Source organism: Haliotis rufescens, unplaced genomic scaffold (assembly GCF_023055435.1).
Source record: "Haliotis rufescens isolate VD_foot unplaced genomic scaffold, xgHalRufe1.0.p SCAF_13, whole genome shotgun sequence".
NCBI classification, from domain to species: domain Eukaryota; kingdom Metazoa; phylum Mollusca; class Gastropoda; order Lepetellida; family Haliotidae; genus Haliotis; species Haliotis rufescens.
Window position 1 is genome coordinate 16,988,900 of NW_025963813.1, and position 25,597 is coordinate 17,014,496.

Below are 25,597 nucleotides of genomic sequence, written 5' to 3' on the forward strand. Positions count from 1 at the left end.
AGTTGCGCAATCTGAAGAAAAAACCTGCAACGTATTCGATCAGAAGGTTATTTTGTTTCCACGTTTTCCATGTTTGACACAAGTTTTTCTTTGTGACATCAGCAAAAAATTCTTAATGTCTGTCATTCATTGAAGATAACCTCTAATTTCTCTTTTTACATTTGGAATGAAAATACCGTCACACTCTTTTGACTTCTGTCGCCTGTATAAGTACAGATGGACAATCTGAATATAAATACTTATGACAGTTATTGTCAGAGATACGCCTGTACATGTTGGTGACGTCAGGTTGCTCCAAGCTATGTGAGTGAGTGAGTGAGTAAGGTTTTACGCCGCTTTTAGCAATATTCCAGCAATATCACGGCGTTGGAACACCAGAAATGGGCTTCACACATTGCACCCATGACGGGAATAGAACCCAGGTGTTCAGCGTGACGAGCGAACGCTTTAACCACTAGGCTACCCGACCGCCCCTACCAAGCTATGTAAGAGCCATGACTTAACCCATAACATCATTCTTTCAATACCTGATACGAAAATATTACAGCTACAAATCGTCAATCATTCAGGATCACGTAAACATTTTTACATGTAGATATATGATAACAACTGCCAAAGCCAATACAATGAGGATGATCAGCAAAACCGCCCCTTTACAACCTTCACCATGTCTGTACCCAACGGCACACAGAACATACACTGTATCGATATGTACTATCTGATCACAGTCATATACAAGGTTAACAGGTAAACAATTAGGACACAGTTGTCCATTTACAATGCTAAATAGAGGACTGTTTTGAATGAGGTTTGGTATATCAAGCTATGGCAACGAGATATCAATTCTGTTCAAGTCTTGATTGGTTCCTCAGCTGGTTCATTTGCAGAGAACAACCTTAGACTTGTTCTTGTGCACAATCAACTATACAATTCTACATATGTTGTGTGTTTGTTAAAAGTAGTGAAAATTATATGAATGGATCACCGAAAAGGAGTGATGACACAAAGTGTTTGCGAAAAGCAAAGAATGTCCTGCCCTAGCAGAAGCACCGCCACTCACGCAAGAAAGGGTTGAACTAAATGATGGAAAATCTACATGTAGTCAAATGAAACTAGGTGCTCGCCGGGCGTCAGCATGCCAATGTCTACAAAGAGAAACCACCCCTAACTTTTAGATTATGAACTGAGAATAGATTTCCTTGAATTAGCAGAAGGGTTATGGTTATTGATATAGTATGCCGACACTTAACGTATTTATTCTTCCCAAATTCCCGATGTGTTCTTCATGTTGGCGAAAGGTGTGTGCGGTTCTCAGTTCAGCTCAGTTTTGAAACTTACATTCTCTCGCATGTCTTGATTAAGTGACGACAATGATGAATCTACTTAAGATTGCTCCAGACCAATTGCAAACCTTTCAATAAAGATGACATTGATATTAGTCTTCACTACTTTTGTGCAAGGAAAGGGCGATTGAAGCCAAGGCCTGAGACCGTGTTCTAACGACGATATGAAGACCTTTTCTAATCCGGATGTTCAAGGGGATATATGTCCCTCGGAAATATGTTACTTAACTCAGGCCACAAACACGTACTTTCTTTATGCAGGTTGTGAGTGGCGGGTGCTGCCGGTGAGGCAGAATTACCCTTTTCGCCAACACCTGTGTCAGCACTGATTTCAGTGATCCATTCACATAATTTTCACTGCTATTTTACCTTTTACGTCCAATGGAATCTGTTTACTCATTCTGGACTAGTCTCTAGCGTTGACGTTATTAATAGCTGTACGCTGAACGATGAACAACGACAAAACCCTTTCCCTATTCATAAGACATATCTGACAAAAGCAGAGCGGACGGTTGGACGATTCCGACTATGTCATAAGTATGTGTTTAAGAATCAATATCAAACAGTGATGATACCAGGTGTTCGCGTATCCTGCCCCATCGGCGGTATCCGTCACAAACACATGCAGAGGCAAAGCAATTGTTCACCTACATGTAAAACAAACACCGGAACATGGTACATAGGGAATTGTATGTTGAGGAATAATCATTTGTTTGTAATCTGTGTAACATCAATATGTGTTTCATTCTAAAAGACGGGTCAATACACCCACTACAAGTGTTAAATCTTAATAGTTATTGAATTAAAAGTATCAGACACGTTTAAATTGCTTACAACTAGCCCTTTATCTGCCTTACACTTGTTATGAAGTTATGAACGTCTGACATGGCTGAAATGGATAAAAATGGTCGTCACAACGTCAATACACATTCTAACTGAGAGGGAGGCAGTGACCCCCATAGATGAATTTTTATCACATTTCTTTCCAGTCCTTTCCAGTCTCCCCTTTGACTTTGAACATCAATTCGTACTTAGGTAAACTATAGGGGCACGTAAAATAATAGAAACGTGCTCCTCAAAAACTGCTGAAATCAGGCTTTTGACACATGATGGCCTTTACTGATACAAAACAGAAGTGTTTAATGCCTAATTCATATCAAATAAAAACAAATGTTGCTCATGACTGAAATTATGCAGATCCATCAGCATAAAACTTAACTTGAGTCATGTTAAGGGCAGGATAATATGTTTCGTCTTTGTACATGCGTATCCTAACTGACGACGTAGTGAGCAAGTTGAACTATTTCTGTTAACAATCAAATCTGTGAAAGCCCACTTCGTCATAATCACATCGTTTACGTCAGCAGATTCCAAGACTTTTGTCCGTGCTTTTCACAGATGACTCAACACAGAATATTCCATAAAATGCCTCTTTTGTGCCAGTCATAAATCAGACATAACGCCAATGTACTAATGCTGATGTACGATGATTTCATGATTATCTGAAGACGGTGTTTAATGGATTGACTGTCTTATGTCGGATGCTACTGCGACGATGAAGCATTTTTAGCAGCTGTGATCAGTACAGAGCCCATTAAGGCAATTCAGTCGAATTTGACGCGTATTGCATCCGTGTCCTCGTAATTCCTGTTTTTCTGGTCCAGACAACGTTTATAGAGTCTTAATCTGACAAAAAGTACATATTATACTGAAGGATAATATCGACATACATATAAGTCTTTATATTTGTAAAAAGCCCAGAAAGAAAGACATGATATGAGGTTTTTTATGTATGTTAATTTGTGTTGAAAAAAGACATTGAAGCTTTCACATAAGGTAAAGAAACTCGACCATTATTCAAAACTGCAATACTACATCAGAAATCTTGGATGCGTTACATACTCACTCTCACTGATAGTATTCTAACAGACAGGATGAGTGTCTATTTCCGCATATTCAATGTGGCATGGGTATTTAGTCGTCAGCAGACGTCGCGAGAGACATGATTGACATAATCCTGTTGGTTGACTGGAAGTCCAGGTATCCATCATATGGAGGCAGCTATAACGACATTATGTGGATAAAAGACCAGAAGATGTCCACTTTCACAATCTTGTCGGAAGAGACGACTAAACTGAGTGTTAAGTGCTTACCATGTTATCTGCCTGATTGCGTGTCATTGTAACACGGCAGCGTGTGTGGTTGCTCCCGGATTTGCTGTGACCCAGCGCGATTATGTACAGGCCAAACCTACAGCAAAGTGCTGGTATAATCTCATTGGTATAATGAGGGGAATATACATTACTAACAGGGCAAAAGTATGTGGAACTTTGTTTATAATCACCGGATGCTCCTCCAACGTGTGATGTACTCTCCCATTATAGGTTAACCAAGGATATTAGTTTACTTACTGCATCAGAAACATGCATACATTGCAGGAGTAACCACTTAAGGAGTGTTATCTTACATGCAGGAACACAATTGTGATAAATCCATGCGACGAAATTGCAACTTTAAATATTCGCAGTTTTACAGATGGGTGTACAGCTTTCTTCAGGGACAATTAGTGATAATACCACAGCATGTCATGTGTTCAAAGCGCGCAAAATTAGGCGCATCAGTAAGTGTAGTATAGATATGTTTTGTTTGTTTGCTTGTTTGTTTATTGTTTAACGCCGCACTCGGCAATATTCCAGCTACATGACGGCGGTCGGTAAATAATCGAGTCTGGACCAGACAATCAAATGATTTGCATCATGGGCATCGATCTACGCAATTGGGATACGATGACATGCATCAACCAAGTCAGCGAGCCTGACCACCCGATCGCGATCCAGTTAGTCTCCTGTTGCAAGCATAGTCGTCTTTTACGGTAAGCAAGGGTTGCTGAGGATCTTGACAGGTCGTACATTTTTGCAATAAACTACAATTGTCTGATACTTCAGAAATGTTTCAAAAACTCTTTCTAGAAGTGTGAACCAAAATTTACTATTCTATTCATCTTTATCAGTGATGTACATCCAAATCGTATAAGGTCGACTAGACAACTGTGGGGTTAGATGTCTGTGTATTTTCAGATATAAAAAAAGCTGATTACCCCCAACAACAGATTATACGAAAGAAGAGTGCAGTTGCTGTCAATTAGCGTCGAAATATAGATTGCGTCTTTTGTCTGATCATACCAATTAATCATAGATGTCCGTCTGATACATCATGTTGCAAATCAGATGCAGCTAGTATCAGACTGATCCGTGTCTATGCCACGCACATTAGTTCACGAGAGGACACCTTCACACTGAATTTAGGAGCGATAGTGTTAATTTCTCTCCTCTCCCAGACAAATAATATCTATCATGATGAAACAAAACAGGTGGACGAGTTTCACAGTTTGATCTTTATTTTTAGGATGTGGTTTTGTACGTAGGTGTTGTCGTCGAGAACATTCTTTAAAACAAGATGGAATGTTTGGCAAATCTGACAAGTAGATCAATGGAACTGTTCGACATGTGGAGTTTTAAAGGTCAAAAGACACAAGTAGCATCTTGCATCAATAATATACTCAATTACACACATCATGATGCCACTCGTTCTTAGACTACGTTATCCATTGAAACTTTTGCCCTGATTATGTTCTGGTCGTTATTTTTTCACCACAGATACATTTCTAAAAGTTCTGATGATGATGTTTGTTTTTTAACGCTGCATTCAGCAATATTCCAGCTATATGACGGTGGTTGGTAAATAATCGAGTCTGGACCAAACAATCCAATGATTGACATCATGAGCATCGATCCACGCAATTGGGATCGATGACATGCATCAACCAAGTCAGTGAGTCTGACCACCCGACCACGTTAGTCGCCTCTTACAGCAAGCATTGGTCTCTGAAGACCTATTCTGAACCGGGTCTTCACGTGTCCAAAAGTTCTGAAGAACAATAGAGATTAATAAACAATGTTGGACATAAGGCTTATTGTTTGTGATACAGACTCACTCAAAGTCATGTTGTTATGTAGCAGTAGAGATTGTTGTAGATATATCTACAGTGATTGTCAGTGGCAGCAATTGTTTGAAGCGCTGATAAAATGTCAAGTTGAGTGCTGGACAGGTTATAACAGAAAGTGTCATTAGAGTTACCGCATCTGGTTGTTAAAACAATCACAAGCTCATGATCGTTAGAAAACTTCCTGGATGGAACAGATTCTTGAAGACTGACTGTATCAATATAAGAGCGAGACAAGGGCGGTTTGAGGCCTTTTTCTTTTTTTCTGATTCTTAAATCTGTGTTTCAATATAACACGTTAATTACTTATTCGTCGTGTGTGGACATTTATATAAGTTCACAGTGTATTTAATGAATCGATTTCTGGGTACTCTTTGCATTTCAATTTGGAAATCATCTCGTAACAATGTGCACAATCCGCCATTGAAAAACATCAGACTTTCAAAGTAGTTTACGTCAAATTCACTACATGTAAATATTTGGGGTAAATATTTACTGTGATTTGACTAATTTGATTTGATTGAGTCTGGGCCGATTTGATAAGGCACTTCGCTTGAATCACGTGTACACTCATTTCTGTACCGTCCAGCAGTACAGAACCATCAACAAAATCAACACTGACATTGAGATTATGTCCTACATCCTTGGCTATTATTATTATTATTATCATCAATTTTATTTTTATTATTATTATTATTATTATTATTGATAATAATAATAATAATAATAATATTATTATTATTATTATTATTCAAGTTAATGCATTGTATCAACATGAAACATCAGAATTACTTAGTGTGCCTCAACCTTTACATGGGTAAAATAACAATCGTCTATCATATGAAGTCGACGTCAATTTGACGTCAATGATATACACTTGAAGTCTGGATAATCCCCAATAATCCATCTGGCGGAATTGTTGCCTTTGGCTCTCAGAGGGAAACCCTAATTGGATGATTTGACATAACTATTGTCGCCCACTTAGCCGTCAGGTCTGTTAGATTATGTAGGGTCTCAAGTCATGTACGTTTTCTGTAACTGCAATTTTGAAGTGATTAACCCGTAATGACTCCATACCCAGACTGACAGTTGTATGTGATCGTAGTCCTGAGGCTATTGGCGTGGTCGATGTACATGCTGGTCGACTGAGGGCCTGCAGTTTCATGATAAGCTCAGTAGCATTTGTCAAGAATGCTGACTCAACAAAATAAATGTTTGGGTCGAGAAACAAAACTGCCCCCTCCCTCCCTCCCTCTCCACACACACACACACACACACACACACACACACACACACACACACACACACACACACTCTCTATATGCCTCTTACGACAAGCACAGTCGGCTGTTACGTACGGCAACATGGGTTGCTGAAGACCTATTCTATCCCGGATTGGCACAGGTTACAACCGGGACTTATCAGTAAGATTCGAATCCATGACTCTTTACAAACAGTTTAGCTTCGAAGTTAGCTTCGAAGTTAGCTATGATGTTAGCTATTATGAGTACCTTACATTGTTATAAAATGGTTGCTTTAAAGTCTGTGGCGACTGCATAAATCTCATTAAGTTCTGAAAGCATTTGTAACGTTGAGGCTGTAGAAGCTTCCCGTGAAAAGGATCTCACACAATGAAGTCAATACCATCAATTATTTGTGTATAAGATAACGGGGGTTCATCTTACTGCAACCTAGATAGAAAATTGATTTGTGACATGCGACTTTCAAAATTGTATAACAAAACTTAACCATTTACAAATTATAACAAACAATTTATTGTACATATAATTATTAAACCCAGTAAAGTTTAACGAGTGATACTACCTCCCAATGGTACAAACTGAACATGAGGCTTCAGGTAAAATAAAGTTTTTGTTAAAATCATTAGATAGTGAGTGTTCTTCATGCCAAGTTGTAATGACATCAGGCTTTTTTGCAGCCACAATTGATTTCACATTTTCAAACAAGGTGTGCTGAGAGTCTGACGTTGAGGCAAATCAGTCGAAGCATCACCTGCTGCGGAACGAGCAGTTCAATGTCACGCCAAATAAAAGTGCATCAGCACCAATGAAATAATGATTAGGCTTCCTAATTATATGTTGACTAACCAGTCGTTTCGCTCGTCACGCTGAAAACCCAGGTTCGATTCCCAACATGGGTACAATGTGTGAAGCCAAAATCTGGTGTCCCCGGCGTCATATTGCTTGAATATTGTCAAAAGCGGCGTAAAATCAAACTCACTCACTCACTCACTAACCAGTCGTTGATAATATTACATAGAAAATGCTGTGACAGCTAAAAAGGGGAAATCTTTCAACAAACATTATTGCAAATCATAAGGATTGTTTAAGGAAACCTGTCTGCTGAAATAAACGGATAGAATTGTTTCATAGGCATTACTTAGAAGTTTACGGATGACTGTTTGTCTGCTGTCTATTGCATCGCTATCTGTTTACAAAGTAGACACAATTTATGGATAACCACTTCTCCTTCACAGTTATTAAAGACGTTGTTATCCATAAATTGTGTCTACTTTGTAAACAGATAGAGATGCAATAGACAGCAGATAAACGGAAGGCGAGTCAGAGTTGAATACGGGAGGCTTGATATATTATCAACTTTACATGATTAGATTGACTAAGCCTAAACAAATCAACTCATATTGTTACAACAAACTGCATTACCATATGTAATATTTGTTTCCTATAAAGAGAGTTCTATCCAAGACACGTTATACAGGATGAAATAATATTATATATTATATGTTTCCAAGGTTTATATGTCTTATAAAACATCATGTTATGTTTGTTATATACTGCACCACCATCAATCTCATATTCTGCCCTATACATGTAGCTACGCCCTGTATTATAAAACATCATGTTATGTTTGTTATATACTGCACCACCATCAATCTCATATTCTGCCCTATACATGTAGCTAAGCCCTGTAGTTGTATTATAAAACATCATGTTATGTTTGTTATATACTGCACCACCATCAATCTCATATTCTGCCCTATACATGTAGCTAAGCCCTGTAGTTGTATTATAAAACATCATGTTATGTTTGTTATATACTGCACCACCATCAATCTTATATTCTGCCCTACACATGTAGCTAAGCCCTGTAGTTGTATTATAAAACATCATGTTATGGTTGTTATATACTGCACCACCATCAATCTCATATTCTGCCCTATACATGTAGCTACGCCCTGTAGTTGTATTATAAAACATCATGTTATGTTTGTTATATACTGCACCACCATTAATCTCATATTCTGCCCTATACATGTAGCTAAGCCCTGTAGTTGTATTATAAAACATCATGTTATGTTTGTTATATACTGCACCACCATCAATCTCATATTCTGCCCTATACATGTAGCTAAGCCCTGTAGTTGTATTATAAAACATCATGTTATGTTTGTTATATACTGCACCACCATCAATCTCATATTCTGCCCTATACATGTAGCTAAGCCCTGTAGTTGTATTATGAAATATTTTGTTTGTGATTCGTCGACTCTGAGTCGTTGTTTCTTCATGTATCTGGTATGAGGAATTTCAATATTTCATCTGGTTAACAAAGGATTAGAAAATTACTATTGTATTCTTGAATGACACAAGTAAAGTCGCCCTTCATTTACACACCACAAACACAAATGCAAATCTGGTCATACAGTGCATATTATAAATTGTGTATGAACGAAGCTGCAGCCTCAAAAAGTACCACTTTTCAGTGAAGAGGTACGTGTAGTTTCACTTATCTGATCTCAATATCTACCATCCAAGTCTACAATGTCATACGATATCCACCTGTACGTTTTCTTTTTGTGGAGGAGGGCCGTGTACAAATTCAGCCTGTCTGATTTTAAGAACTTGTCATGGAGAGAGTGAAAGTATTAATTCACTTGAGTTTGTGGGGGCCATTGTTGAGAACTGTTATGTAATCAAGTAGTTATTCTCAAACAGGTGAGGTGAAATGGGATATAACGTTGCGTCCAAGATTATTGCACTTATGTGGGACTTCGGACCGTCAGCTCTCCGGGCAGACGCTCTACAAACATGTGACACAATCCATGACATAGATATAATGTTGTCTTCAAACATTCAGTGTAAGGGATGTCAGATGCAATGCCACACAATGCCCTTCATGGGTGCAAGACAAACTCTCTCAGAGAAATAGAAGATCTGTGGTCTTTTCCATCGTAAAAACGTGTTTTTGCTTGAATGATGTTTAGATGACTGATGTAGGATCCATGCTGATCATCCCCGGAGAAGGAATCCAAACGGAAAAGACATGTATAATCCTTATCAAGGATCATGAACGTGGAACACCATTCACTTCATTTGAAAGGACCAGGCACGATCTTAGCGATAGGTTGTGAGATCAGAAAAGAAAATGGCCATAAGCAATTTATAAATACGCGCACGTTTTCTTGAAACAGTTTGATAATAATGGCACGTCTGGAATCAGAATCTTGTCATTCCGGTACATGAAAGACATGCACGGTTTCGAAGATGACAAAGGCAATGACCAAGAGTGGTAAAAATGGGAATGGCACACGCAGTATTGATTATTCATACTTTAGCAGAGTCATGAGCTAATCACAGATTGAGTTACACACGAAGTATAAATATACTGTGCATTTTGAAAGTCAATAGACTCGAGAACACTCTCTTCCAAGGACAATGAGAAGAACAATATTTTTCGTTGATCCTGTATAAACATCACAGCATCTATTTTCTTCTTTATGACTTATTTCATATCTGTGTTCCCCGACATATTCATAATCAAAACTATCAGTCTTTGCTTGAAATATATTTGAAATTGAATACGGAAATAATACACACTGTAGGCAACGCCATACGGAGATATATTTGAGGTTGGCTTGTCCAAATTGGTGCCATTCACGGAAGTAGTTGCATATGTCTAGAGGATTCATTTCAAGGTCTTCTCATTGTTGCTTGCGTACCAGGCAAGACTCATCTAGCGTGCTGTTTAATTGATTACTGAGAGGGACCGGCCTTTATTTACTAATAAACGAGTTCCAGAGACGAATTCTGTCCAGTTTCGGGGAAATCAAGCTCCTTTTGACTGCTTCAAGGAGACGTTTGTTCTGCTTCAAATAACTGACGGTGTCCTATTGCAACCTGTTTACTTTGTTCCCGTCTGTTCGGTACCTAATAAAAGAAGCAAGGTTCCACCCTTTGACGATTAAAGCATGAAATCAGATTACATGAAACGGCACGTCAAGTGTATACGTTGGGAACGACAAAGGGACTATCTCTTAAAACATGTTTGTGAAGCGTTGTTGATGTCTTTTCAATATAAAGAAGTGCAGCGGTAGTCTTTGAAGCAAGACTGAAAACGTGTCATACTGAAGGAGACAGTATTATTGTGGAACATTAAACTTGGACCCAGTACATATAACCTACACCTGATGAAAGACTAAGAATGACAAATGAACCAGAAGTAATTTAATGGTTGTGATAAGAAGATATCAAAACCAAAAAGGTGATCGTTATGAAATATACATGACAGGTTCTGGAGTCGATTCTTACGACAAGCATAGTTGCCTGTTACGGCAAGCATGGGTTGCTGAAGACTTATTCTAACCCGGATCGTCACGGGTAGCGTTGCTTTTGAAGGACTTGAATCCATTTGCAGAAATTGAACCTTGCACCAATTCAGACATTATCTACTAACTACGTGTTTTAATGTAATTCGGCCATACCAGTTGAGTGCAATATATGCATAGACGTCTTTTGCAGCTGCTATGATCATCAAATGATCACAGTAAACCATGATTGAACTTATGAAGACGATTCAGTATTTTATAATGAATTCTAGTCCGCATCTTTCTTCTGTAAGGCAGATACATTCCTGAAACGTAGTGGCACTGAAGGCGTCCTATGTCCAGACAAATTGCTCCCTTTTGTATAAAATAAGGTCAAGAAAGTAGACATCACATTTAATTTAAATTTAATACTGGGGGTATGATAATTAATTATTGAAATGGATGTCGTGCTGAAAACATCTGGATATATACACCTTCACTCGAATGCCTTTATCATTAATACGTCATGGCGTCCTTGGAACTTAGTTTAGTTGTTGAAGAAGTTGTAGACTCACTGAAGAGTAAAGAAAATGCATTACTGATACACACAGTGGCACCAAAAGATGTAAGAGACCCACAAAAACTGTTCACCTATAGTTAAGTGAAGTAGACTGCTGCGCCCATTAAACGATAAACGTCAATCAGGTACGTGAGGAAAATACATGCACAACTTCAGCCATGAAACATAATGCAGGTATATTACATAATAGGTCGACAGCTCAAGCAAGCCCTTCAGTCTCCATCGGTGTCGTCGCCACCAAGGAAATAAGCGGAAATGACCAATGGCAGAATATAAGGGAAATGTCTTTCTATGAGGTTGCTAATTGAAACGTTCTTTGCTGTACTGGTTGTGAAAATTCACCAGACAAGACGGTACAGGCAGCTAATAACTTCATACAGGGGTAAAAGTCTTGAATTATAGCCTTGATAATTACTCGGGCACTTTCAATGAACATCGCACTGTAAGCGAGGCGTAAGAAAATGATAGTGACCATGTCCCATAATTTCACCATTTGAGTGAATCCAAACTACTTCACGTTATGGGGACGATATTAAGAGTCAGTAAGTGGCTATGTGTTGACCCTAACGACGACTAGTTTATAAGTTCGTCCCCGTGGCGCTATCATATAAATCTTGCCCTCTGGACGTCAGCGGTGGTCAGGCTGACCTGCTGAGGCAATAAATCACCAACTATCAATACACGTTTAGCGCTTAAACCCGTGTGGATATTGCGGTTTTATTGACTTGTTTATACTGATCAAGCCACGAACCGCAAGTTTATAATGAATTATAACTTTCTTTCCTTTGACTGAATGGTGTGATTTAATGTAATCGGAAAGATCTTTGTTGAACAAAGTTAAGATTTATCTTTGACCTCCCCAACCTTCTACGAATTTCTGTGAAAACCTGTTAGCATACATACACACAAACGATCAATATTTGTCTGGAATCTACCTTCGTGGAATGTGGAGGTGAACACAATCTCATCAAACCTCCTTCACTCCTGTATTGTCAATGAGGGAACTCTAAGGGATACAGATTTACAATGTAAACATTGCTGACACACAAACAGGCATACACACTAACCTTAGAAACACAAGAACAGGGCACATCTTTGGTTCTACCAGATTCTGTTTGTGAAGGGCATGCTGTCAGCATTACAAAGTCTGAACTGAATTCGCTAAGAAGTCAATGTGATCGCCATCGTCTATCGATCACCTACCGGTTACAATGCCGTGATGTCCAGACAGTAAAACTAACCGACCTATTCTATCCGAGAGAGAAAATGTCCCTTGTTATATTGCACTCGAAGAAAGTCTACATTTTGATGAGAGTTGATGAAAAGGTGCCATATGACTTCACGATGATTATAATTAGGTGAGTCGAACTTGACCAAAGGGAAGAAGTTACACAGGGATAATACAACATCAGGGGAGATAAGCAATGCCAGACTTGACCAAAGGGAAGAAGTTACACAGGGATAATACAACATCAGGGGAGATAACAAATGCCAGACTTGGCCTAACACTGCGTGGGTCAGCAGCGTTTTCGCCTCCAACTTTATGCAAGCGTACTCATACACGAAACATACAAACCACATGCATGTAGTTCTATGTATTTCTGTGACGCTTGTGCTGGATCCACACTGATCTGGACAAGCGTTCCTGGGAGAGTACTCATACACGAAACATACAAACCACATGCATGTAGTTCTATGTATTTCTGTGACGCTTGTGCTGGATCCACACTGATCTGGACAAGCGTTCCTGGGAGAGTACTCATACACGAAACATACAAACCACATGTATGTGTTTTCCTCAAACAGTTTAACGTTCACAGCAGCTGCATATGGCAAATTATTTTCTCAACTTGTATGTCATCTAACAATTATAGGAGTGCATGACGTTTAGGAAAGAAGTAGACACCCCGATGGACACCACATTCCCTCCCCTCCTTGCCCTCCTGTTTATTTATGCATACAAATAGGAATTTCGGCTCTAATTGGCAACATCAAAACAAGGAATTTGGCCAAGAAGAACTCCAGCTTCAGGAATTCTGACGATGTGATATCATTCTATAATGGTTAAGCAGCCACTTCCCTTATACTGATTTACCCTGAACTATAACTAAAAGAGACAAGCGGAGCTGCTACATCTGTTTTGCGTCAAGGTCCGTGCATACAGATTTTGAGTGACAAAAACCTCTTCACAAATTTGTATCACTAGGGGGACGACTTAAACATTTCACGAGTCAACTTTCCCTTTTTGTCAAGCAATATTCCAGCAGCGCCAGACTTTGGCGTCTATATTTCTCAAACACTTGCTCATGATATAGTAGGAATCGTACAATTGTCTTTGCTTTCAGCAGAGATTTTATGAGTATGAAATGAATTTCGTCACTTAAATGAAAGTTAGGATGTTATCAGTTCCAGCAAATCTGATCCAAGTCCGCCTAACACAACTGCTGTGTATGTCAGTACAAAGTATATTGTGTATAGACATGTATGTGTTGTAAACTTTGATGGTGACTGAAATTACACGGATAAATGACCAAGATACGGAATACAAAATCTAGAACAAGCAGAAAATGGGAAACAGAACTGTGAGCATGGCCCCCCTTAACTTTTTTGTAAGAACAAAAAATATGAAATGCATAATGAGATGCATGATCAACTGAAAAACACCGCTGCGCAGATAATCCATCTGGCTAGAAAAATACACATGACACGTTGATAGGCCAATTATTATGCTGCACCTAACTTGGAATTGCGTCGATGACATATTGGCAAAGCAGCGAAGACTTGGCAGCTGATGCAGAAAACTGAATAATTACACTAGTACCCAGACGTCACCAAGGCTGATGTGTAGAAGTAAGATTTGAAAATGAGCCCCTTCAATACTCCTAGGAAAAAGAGAAAGACAAATTGTGTGAGTTATTGTGAAATCGATTTAAGAAGTACAAAATAAAAAGTATCTTGGATCCAAAGAGCGCTAAGAAAAGTAAAAAGTAGATTTAAATTATGTCATGAAATAAGAAAAGCAAGCACAAAAAGTGAATGGAATGATTTTATAAGTAAAACGAGTTTTCGATTAAATTGCAATCTTCACGGCTGCATTTTTCAAGGATCAAAATCTGACTGACAATTTGCCAAGCATGGATTTACTTGCTGATTTTAGGGTCCTATCATTGACTCGTCCTGTGTATGCTTTGTTAGCGCCAAAACCGTTCTCGTGCTTTATGGTAAAAGTATTCGGATTGGTTCACTTTCCCTATCCTCCCCCGTTACGATGCACAATCATGTAACTGTTCAAAGCGGTGAAAACCCTACGTACTACAAAGTGGGACCTGTTAATACGATACGTGTACATGTCAAAGAGTACACCACTCAACCTGCAACTGTCATATAGTGTGGCCCAACAGCCTGTGTCAATGGTTGACACCACGAACACAAGACGTAACCATCTTCATTCACCTTCTCAAACTGCAAACAGTGCACTGGAGACCTATTCTGGCCGGGGCATGTACATTTACATGAAGTTAATAACCGTTCAATAACCATCATATAGCCAATTCCTTCCACTGATATACCCCCCTAACCTGGACAGAAAGGAGACCAGTGAGACCGCCTCATCTGTGTCATATTTAGACCTACACATAAAGATTCAGAGTGACAAAACACTCTATCAACAAGTCTGTATGACAAGAGGGATGACTTCAACTTTCCAATAGTTAGCTTTCCGTTAATGTCATTTGCCACATATTGGTTGCTGGCACTGTATGGCACTTGTTAAATATGTCTTCATGATCCTTAGCAATCCTTGAGTAGTATATATTGCCAGCTTCATATACACTAGATGCTTTAAGAAACAAACTGGTGATTTGCACGTCAGGAATTAGAAGCTAGTGAAGGAATTAGTTTGACGAAAGACAAAAGTGAGATTAACAAATTCAAAGTAGGAACCCATCGTCCACCTATCTGCCATGTTTGTTTGATGCCTGTGATATAGCCGCACGCGACAGCGCTACTATTTGAAAAAGATAGGCCGATAAAAAGGTGACAATATGCAGACAAAATGACTGCCTGCATTTGTATGGTGTAATATGATGAAACCTCGAAATTGAATATCAAACATTTTCCAAAACATAAAAAATTTGAGCCTCAACACAAAAGCATTACTCGGAAAGAGAAGTTTCATAATGGCGTGCAGCAACCTCATTGATGACATCAATCGGGGCCACCATTTAAAAACAAAGACATTACACTGACGAATGCATTTCTGTCACGTCGGTGTTTTGTGGGCAAGACCCCTAAACCATTATTGTTTCAGCGAGGTGGCCATAATGTATTCTGAAAACAGTTAGATAAAAGTGACAAAACCCTTTCCATATTCTTACAAATCAGAGTCGATTGTACGATTCCGACTTTATCATGAACGTGTATTTATGAATCAAATAGTAATGATACCAAGTGTTCAAGAAAAGGTGAGCGGTTAGGCAATTAATACTAAGAAAGGAGCTCGTGCACATCCTTACCAAAATGACAGAAGGTATCCAGTAAAACACATACTTACCTTACTTTCATTAAGTCAGTTAATAGATTACAATGAATTATAATAATACCATCTTTTTTCAAGGGGTTTGGATGCAGATGTGTGCTCATGGTGAATTAGGCTAATTACTTCGCACGTGTACATTTCTCATATTTTGGGCTATTTTAGTTCGTCGTGCAAGACGTTTTGGTCAAGTATTTTACTAGAGGCATGACAGAGCAGAAGAGTGTCACTCGACATGTATGTACTGAAGACAACTGATCTACTCGAATGTAAGTGTTCAGAAATGGATTTAGATATGCATATATACGATATATGTGACAATAAACGAATGTATAAATGTGCACAGACTGATTATCACGCGTGAAATCTTATGTATCAAATTAGTCGCACGTTTTGAAATCTGCTCGATCTTAATATCAACGACAAATATCTGACAAAAAGGTTTACATTAAAAAGATATATGTACATATATATTTAACCTGCATAAAACCTGGTGTCAATACACAGTACAATAACCATAGCATAACAGATGTCTTAGTACAATCAAAAGAATAAACTATTAGTCAACGATAAAAATAAAAATAAATGGGCTATAGATCTCCAGCAACCAATGCTAGGCCACCATGATTGCTAGCGACCATGTTGCACCAACAGCGCAACATGGCATTTCTTGTACTGCCAAGATAAGCAAAGAAAATCGACAAAACCCTTTCCACATTAAGAACAAATCTCTCCAATCACTCTGTATCACTATGCAATAGTAATTATACAGGTTTTCGCGAAAGGGTGAGCGTATCCTGCCACGACGGTGGCACCCATTACAAACACGTGCAAAGGCAAGTCAATTGTTCCCCTTGAAAAGTTAAAAATAGGGAATTGCATCGGACATCATTTTTGTCATTGATGCTTCAGATGTGGAATATCCTCGACATGTTCACCATAAAACTTTTTGAAAGCTTTTCTATGACCTTGAATGTTGTGACCTTGATCAAACAACTACTGAACAAGAGTCGTATGACGCTCTATGAAAGCTTCGTAGAAAGGGCATGAACATTATCTGATCTACGAAACTGTTGATCGTAACGGATGTAGCTTTCAGTCTGCTAAGATCAAAACCATTAATGCAGCATGGCGTCAACAACAAAGCTTATTTACCCTACGAACAGATACGTTTGCCATTTTTATTTGGCGCCATGCAAGAAAGTAGCTGGCATAATTATATTTAATAAGCATTGTTTCTTAAATATTTCTAATTATTTACAAAATACTTTTCTGGAGATAAGAAGCTGCACATAAGAAAATACAATCAACATGTCCACATATTAAGCATTCAGCTGAGTAAAAAGTCCAAAGCATATTTACTTGGACGAATTTGACATAAAACCAAAACGCAGGATTGGAATTGGTGGTCAGACGTTGAAGTTTGAAGCCACAATAATTGAATTGAGCCCCTTGTCCTGTGTCTTAAATACATGTTTCCCACGAATATCGCGCTATCTCCCTGAAACGATGTTATTACTCTGCACTGAAAACAGACTCTTTGCTTGTACAGAAATCAGCCGATAAATGATAAAAGCAGATATTATCATGATCGGTAGGATTTATTACTCGGAGAACTATAAAAGAAGCAATAGGGCCAAAGTTAAGGCAAACGTAATCCCAAAGGTTATCGCAAATCGCGGAAATTAATCGTTTTCAATTTATTGTAGAGACATTAGGTGTATTTCAGGTCGACAGATGTCGATTCACCAGGATTTGATTGATAGTGTTCATATACAAAACACGCATGATGAATGTCCTGGGTGGAATCGAGGTTAAACGTATAAACGCGCCTGTACATGTTATTGTTTGATGTAGGTCGTAGGAGGCAAAAAAATGGATCAGGTGGTCAGGCTCGATGACTTTGTAGATAGCATGTCATCGTATCCTGATGGCGTGAATCAATTTCATGATATCACATGACTGGGCAAGTTGCTTTTTGTTTAACGCCGTACTCAGCAATATTCAAGTTGTTGACGGCGGTCGCCTTTCATGACAAGCCTGGGGCTCTGAAACCTATCCATTGATAAATAAAGGTTCTTTTATCGACGTCAATCAAGCTACACATCCGGCATTCTGAAATAAGTCAAAATCGAAAATAAATCTTTCTTTGTAAATGTCACCTTAATGGGAAGCCAAATAACAAGTCTGGAAGCAAAATTCCAGAAAAATCAACACAACAGATGACGTCAACCAGACGATAGAACCGTGCCGTGTCCAAGAGAGGATTCACCAGCATCTGAACCACATTAAATGATGGTGTAATTGGTCCTAATTGTCAGTGTCCAATTAATTACTGATAGAAGTTGGTTGGATCATGCTAACAAATGGGATCACTGTCTACTGCCCCGTATTGTTATGCCAATATTTGTCATAATAAAATGTGGTTTAATGGCATCCTTGACAAACAAACAAACAAACAAACAAACAAACAAACAAACAAACCGAAGGAAGACGACTGTAGTCATTTGCCCTGGGGACATGGATAAATTATGCGGAATTAACAATGACGTCGACATATTTACTAACATCAAGAGCTAAACGTGTATGAGAGGAGACATTTGTGATTTATTCAGGGTGTTGTTCTTCTATATATTGAACGTACGTGTGATTTGCGTTTTGTTTAGAATACTCTTGATATCAGCTCATGAAAGGCCTGTCAACATGTCAAAGAGCGAGATGCATGTGCGAGAGGCCACGTGCATTCACAGTTCAGCATTCTGGTATATCTTTTAAAATACGGTTATCATTCTGTTTTTTTTACTCTTCGACATTGTTTACGATTAAACGATTAAACATCTTAGCCTTGTTGTCTCACCTGATGTTATTTTCAATGTTGAACATTTTCTTCTCGATTTCTTATCTCAAATTTTGAATAACAGAGAGATTATAAATTTGTTAGATTTATGAAACTCCAATTAAAAAATAACGATAAAAGTAACAACCTCTCTATGCATATTTTAATAATAATTGGCTGTTAATATTTTTTCTTAGTTGTGTTTTATATTTGAATTGAATTAAACGTGACAATTAATATAAATCTATCTGATTTGTTTTAATACTACCTTATTTGTATGATAAATAAAGTTGGTGAAAAAATGAGCACAGATAGCAAAGGAAAATATCATTCACGAAAAATTATAATGTGTCCTGTTATAGGCCACAGGTGGGCTGTGCAAGATGAAGATGGAACTATAACGCTGGATCAGCTATAATGCTGTTGTCAACCAAAAAACAACATTCCTCTCAAATATTACAATCTCATTAGAAACAATCACAATCAGGTCTTTCCAACATCTTTTCGCACCAGGTGGTCTCAAATCATCAGGTGGTCTCACATTCATCAATAGCCTTCATTCTCAAACAGACATTTCTAAATAATTGTGATGCCAAAACATTCCTTGCCTTTTTATGTTCCCAAATACAGATTGTAGCTACCTCCATCTGACAAGTTATGTATACAGTGTTGAGTTCAAAGATATCAATCTATTCCCTCAAACTGAAGGACTAAGTGTTCTCTAAAAACTCTCCTGCAGCCATTTAACATACAGGTTGAACTATTTGATCTTTGAAGCCTTTCGAAACTCTAAATCCTGCTTTCTGTTTATAAAATAGCAAACAGGAGAGATGAAATACATTACAGTAAGGCAAACACCCCTATGGGACCAATCCCAGTGGAGAGCTGAATCGTTCCGTGTGTTCTCTTGCTTATATTACAATTATCTCGTGGCCGGACTTTTGTCAATATTGGTTTAAATCCAGGATAAAAGGGCATTCGGATCTTATTCGTGTTCTTGGTGAATGTCACTTTCTAACAGCAGGTTGTGGATAAATTGAACGAATTATATAACAATTTATTATATTCAATATTGTTCCAAACAGGAAAATACGTGAAAGGTTTATTGCCCTGACACAAAAGCAACTGACCTTCAGGTTGTTTCAGTGCAACCTTTTAAATGTCTTAATGTTAAGTCTCCAACAATGAATTAAGTCCTTAATACTATAATGGATAGTTCGATAGGTATATAATATGAAACTGTAGTGTAACGCCTTTGGGATGGCGCTGACTTTGAACGTCAGATGTACCACTTGACACGTTTAAAACGTTATCTGTACAGAGTGATTTGGGGTTGCAGTTGTTACTCACCATTGGCCAGACGTTGATTTATTGCGGTTGATGTCTCTCGTAGATCGCAGATGCGGTATTGGCCCAATACTGGGGCAACGTTGGTATAACGTTCGCTGCAAAGAGAATAATTTCGCCTCATGTATCATCAAACAAATTGTTTTGCTGGATATGCTGTGTGTCCTGAAAAATATGATACTGTCTGTAACAAAATTCTCCCGTAACATGCATTAAATGGTCAGTCCATTCCAAGCCGAATGTTAATGTCATGTGCTCCAAATAGGTTACACGATCAGTATGTATCTATTTTGATAACCAGTATACGTATCTTAAAAACAGGTGTTTAAAAATCGTATGCTGTAGCAGTTTTTCACTGATGCCGAAAAGTGAAAAAAAATATCCAAAAGAAAGCTGACTCCACGATATATGGGATTTCCTCTGAATTTGTAATTGTAAATATTATTAATAATGTGCCACTTGCCACGGTTAAATACGCAGAGTTGTGGCCCTTTGGTTCGCCAGATCCCTATAATTGTGGCTTCGAATCCCGGTTCGCCCCGATTATGTTTCTAGGTTTGTCAGCACAGTAGCAGTAGGTTTCACCAAAGTGGTAAGTCGTCTGAGACCTGCATCACTTTGGGCTTTCCTCCCACATTTACCTGACACACCGTGATTTAACTGGAACACTATTAATAGTGACTCTGAACCCAACTCACTCACTAACACAATCTTATCGGAACAGTTGTGAGAACCACCACTCCTGCCAGTGCTGCACAGTACATGTAGATCTGCAGCAAGTGCTTCATTACTTGGAGTTATTATGACAACCATGTCCTTGGTATCAGTAATGGCGAAGATTCTGTCAACCAACAGAACTCAGATGTAATTATTCTAAACCATTATTATAATAAACTTGTGATTCAAGTATTAATGAAAACATCGACATGCTGGTGAGTTTTTTAAGACACAGCCACATTACATTCATCAAATGAAAAACAAATATTGCCAAATACACAAAATAGTTCCGTGAAGTCTTTACAATGACGAAGACATGAATGTTGAATATGAATGAATAATCGTTCACCTACCAACAAATGATATTTCTTTTAAACATGTGTTGGATGAAATTGTACTGTTTGATTATTTACAACATTTAATATTTAAACATCATAATATTTAAAGTTTTCTTCACACCAAGGTATTTTCTGTATGTTAAAAGAAAAAGCATTTATGAAAACAAATATAATACCAGTGGGCACACCCGTGAAGATTCGGGTTAGAGTAGGTTTTCAGCAACCCATGCTTGCCGTAAAGGGCGACTATGCTTGTCGTAAGAGGCGATTGAGTGGTCAGGCTCGCTGACTTGGGCGATGCATGTCATCGTATCCTAATTACGCAGAGCGATGCTCTGATGTCATGATCACTGGATTGTCAGGCCCAGACACGATCATTTACAGACCAGCGTCATACAACTGGAATAGTGCCGAATGCGGCGTTAAACGACAGATAAGTCCCCAGTTACCGTTAAAGCAGCAACCGCAAGAGAACAAAACTAACTCCACAGTCAACGATTTTCCAGGTATTTTACGTCTAACTGTACATAATGAAGTTTGGACCAGACAAACCAGTGATCGAAAGCAGACGCATCGATCGGTGATGCAGCAGCAAACAGCCAAGTCACCGAGACTCACCTCATCCATCTGAGAGGGCTCTTGAGAAAAGTACTGGATACTGATGACAATTTCCTTCCAAGTCCCCACTGAGATTAATACTCCATGTTTAATGTTAATGTATATTCCGTGTCTTTTCAAATTAACCGTTGCATGCATCCAGTCAGTTTTACTCGATAAGGCTAATATACAATATAATTCCACTAAAACGCTGCTTCAGAAATGGATGAATCCAAAGTATTAAACTGCCAGCCATCATGTCGCCTTGAAGTATTGTAACTTGGCAAAGAAAAGTACAGGCAGGGCATGGTAATCTTCTCCCACTGCACTGCAATGAACCTGCCGTTCTTATATCACGGCATCAATTATGCATAAAATGTCCACCGCAAAGAAACACTGATGTGATGAAGTATTAAGAAAATATACCACAGCAAGAAGATTTTCATCGATATTTTTTAATGAACTGTCACATCATTAAAAATAAAGCCACGTCAAGCCGTCGAGAGTTTGCCAAGTCCACTCTCGCCAACAACTTTATGCTTGAGGTTCCTAATTGTCAGAAATATTTAAATACTCAAATGCCAAATGCAAGGATCTTGATGGGAATTCTATCAAGACACTGAAGGGTGCTTGATTCTGAATGATCAAAATATCATCAGATACCTCAAAAGTAAGACGCCTTTTCCCATAAAACTTGTGTGTGACCACATCGACCTGCCGATAGCCTAGTTGTCGATATAGTATATGAAAAAGCCGATTAGAACTTTATACATTCGGTATTGGTCACCAAATGGTACACTGCTAAACCATATGGTCACAACAGCTTATCAATTTCATAAATAGAAATGACACCGAAGAAAAAAAAAAGGTGGGGAGTTAGACTGTGGTGAAATGGGGTTCAACGTCGCGTTCTAGATTAGTGCACTTATATAGCTGCGGGCGAGCGTGCCTTCTTGTACTAGTCTGGGCCAATGCCGATTTTACAGCGCTTGCCCACTGAGATAGCTTGAAGCAGTTTAACATTAATACCCCGCTCAGACACATATACTGACCCCGTCATATAGCTGGAATATTGCAACAAACAAACAAACAAACAAAACAAATTCTTATGTTCATTATGTGTGAGTAAGTATGGTTTGACGCCGCTTTCACCAATGTTCCAGCAATGACACCAGAATTGGGCTTCACACATTTTACCCATGTCGGGAATCAAACCCAGGTCTTCGGCGTGACGAGCAAACGCTTTAACCACTAGGCTACCCGACCGCCCCCTGTTCATTATGAGTCTTTTTATATGCCTTGTACACACATCACGTGTTTGCCTTTTGTCGAGGACCAAGCTACAGTTTTAATTTTCTGAACGTTTTGTACTACACCATAAAGGAAATACTTTAAATTCATTATGCCTCTACAATTCTTTAACTCTCGATTGGTCATATTCATCAAGGCAGTTATGAAAAACTTTGACAACATTCTCATCCTGGTACATTCAGCCCTGATTGACATCACAAGGTACGGGGCAACGAATGGATTATTCTATAATAGATGTATGTCAACTCACCTTAGACATCAAATGTTCATCAGTAAAGTAATTATCCATTGCATAATGCAGTTGGCAATATACATATTACACTCATGTCTGGTGCTGATAAATGGTTTGTGTGTAAACATGAAATAAATGTCTCTCCTTCTGTTGCTCAGTGCTGGTGATATATATTCATCCAAATCCCGGCCCAAAAGAATGTAACAGAAGTAAAATGTAACCATATTCCACTTGAATATCAGAAGTATCCAGCACATATTGACTCAAATCTATAACGATCTTTGCGATTTCGATGTGTTATGCTTCACTGAATCTCACCAAGACGCCAACTTTCAGTCCACCGATCTTCTCCTTGACCTCTTCCATGAACCGCACAGGAGGGACAGGGATTGTTTTTGAGGTGGCATAATTGTATATTTTCAAATTCACTTACTGTCAGGCATAGAACAGACTTGGAAGTGTTTAATTCTGAATCAATGTGGTTTCCAGACTTTCACCACAGAAATGTTTTCTACTCTGCGTCACCTACAGAACACCCAACACCCCTACTGCATATTGGACTATTCTAGAGCGCATGCGATAAACTGCACTTGATGTATCCCGTGACATCGTCCTAGTTTGTGACCTGAATGAAGATCTTTTCAATATTCACCACTTACGTTATATAATAACACAACAGAACTTACACAGTGTTATAACCGAAGTAACACGAATTACATTTGTTTGTTGTTTAACGCCGCACTCAGCAATATTCCAGATATATGATGGAAGTCTGTAAGTAATTGTGTCTGGACCAAACAATTCAGTGATTAACATCATGAGCATCGATCCACGCAATTGGGATCGATGACATGCATCAACCAAATCGCCAGGCCTGACCATCCGATCCTGTTAGTCGACTCTTACGACAAGCATTGGTTGCTGAAGACCTGTTCTCTACCCGGATCTTCAGTTTATAAATTTACTTTTATATAACCTTTTGTATTTAAGGACATGATTGTAGATATGAAAAAAACCTTGTTCTCGTCGCTATATGATTGGAATAATGTCGATGCGACGTTAAATTTTAACTCATTTCCTTGTGCATCGAGTAGGTGAGAACTTGGCAAAACTGAAGCACGTTATTTATGAGTGTATAATACACCAAACTCCATGTCAGTCGCGTTACAGTGTATTTAACATTGCTGATACACGGAGTTGATCAGCGTGTAGAATGTATGGTCTCGACTGTTATCACTCATGTTACTAAAGCCTCAAAACGTCTTGACAATAACGTGTTATAGATTAAATCGTCACACATGTGGTCGCTGTGTAATCACTCTTTTAAAATTACCTCAAGCCGATAAAGGACAAAGGTAAATACACACACCATCGATCAAACAACACGACGTGAAATCGGCTAAAATTTCCATTGGCCCAGGACAAAATATCGTATTAAACTTACATGATTTCCGTCCAATTAGGATGTCTTTGAAGTCAATTGGACACTCAATTAAATTTCAGCACATGCACAGAGAGGTGGATGTGGAGGGTTAGTGGGTGAATGGATGTATGGATGGATGGACAGATGATGGATGAATCAGTAGATGGATACATCATGTCTTGTGATTAAGGGTATTTTAGTGAATGTTTGTTAACGCTATAGACAGAAATATGTCACGGAAATCCATAAATACATGTCACTGAATCTACTTCAGGAACACAAGTGATTGACATCATGAGCATTGATCCAAGCAATTGGGATACCATGACATGCATCAACAAAGTCAGCGAGCCAAACCACCTGATCCCGTTAGTCGCCTCTTACGACAAGCATGGGTTGCTGAAGACTTATTCTAACTCGGATCTTCCGAGTTTAAGGAAAACAGCTGACAAGTCGAATGAACAAACCTTAATTTGTTTTAGGGCAGGACATGCTTACCCTTTTCGCGAACACCTGGTGTCATCACTGATTTTCAGTGAAACGTTCATATTGCCTTTTACGTCCAATGGAATGTTTGTCAGATAATCGAGACGTTTAGATTATATATTTATGCTACCTGTAAGGTTATCATTTCCTAATTTATTGATAGCTGCATCCGTGCTTTGAGGAGCATCGATGGATGGACTTCAAAGAGATCTCCCATTCCTGCAGAATGTCAACGGCTCTTTTATACCGCTTCAGTAAATAGCTACAAACAATAGTTCAGTTTC

The 25,597-nt window shown here is 38.6% G+C and overlaps 1 long non-coding RNA gene across 1 annotated transcript in view; it reads right to left on the bottom strand.

Moving 5' to 3' along the window:
• The window catches only part of LOC124121941, an 85,617-nt gene extending 64,973 nt beyond the window's left edge, over nt 1-20,644 (bottom strand). Inside the window, exon 1 of the long non-coding RNA XR_007220369.1 lies at nt 20,213-20,644. This is a non-coding gene — a long non-coding RNA (uncharacterized LOC124121941). The remainder of the gene's footprint in view (nt 1-20,212) is intronic.
• Nucleotides 20,645-25,597: the final 4,953 nt, after the last annotated feature.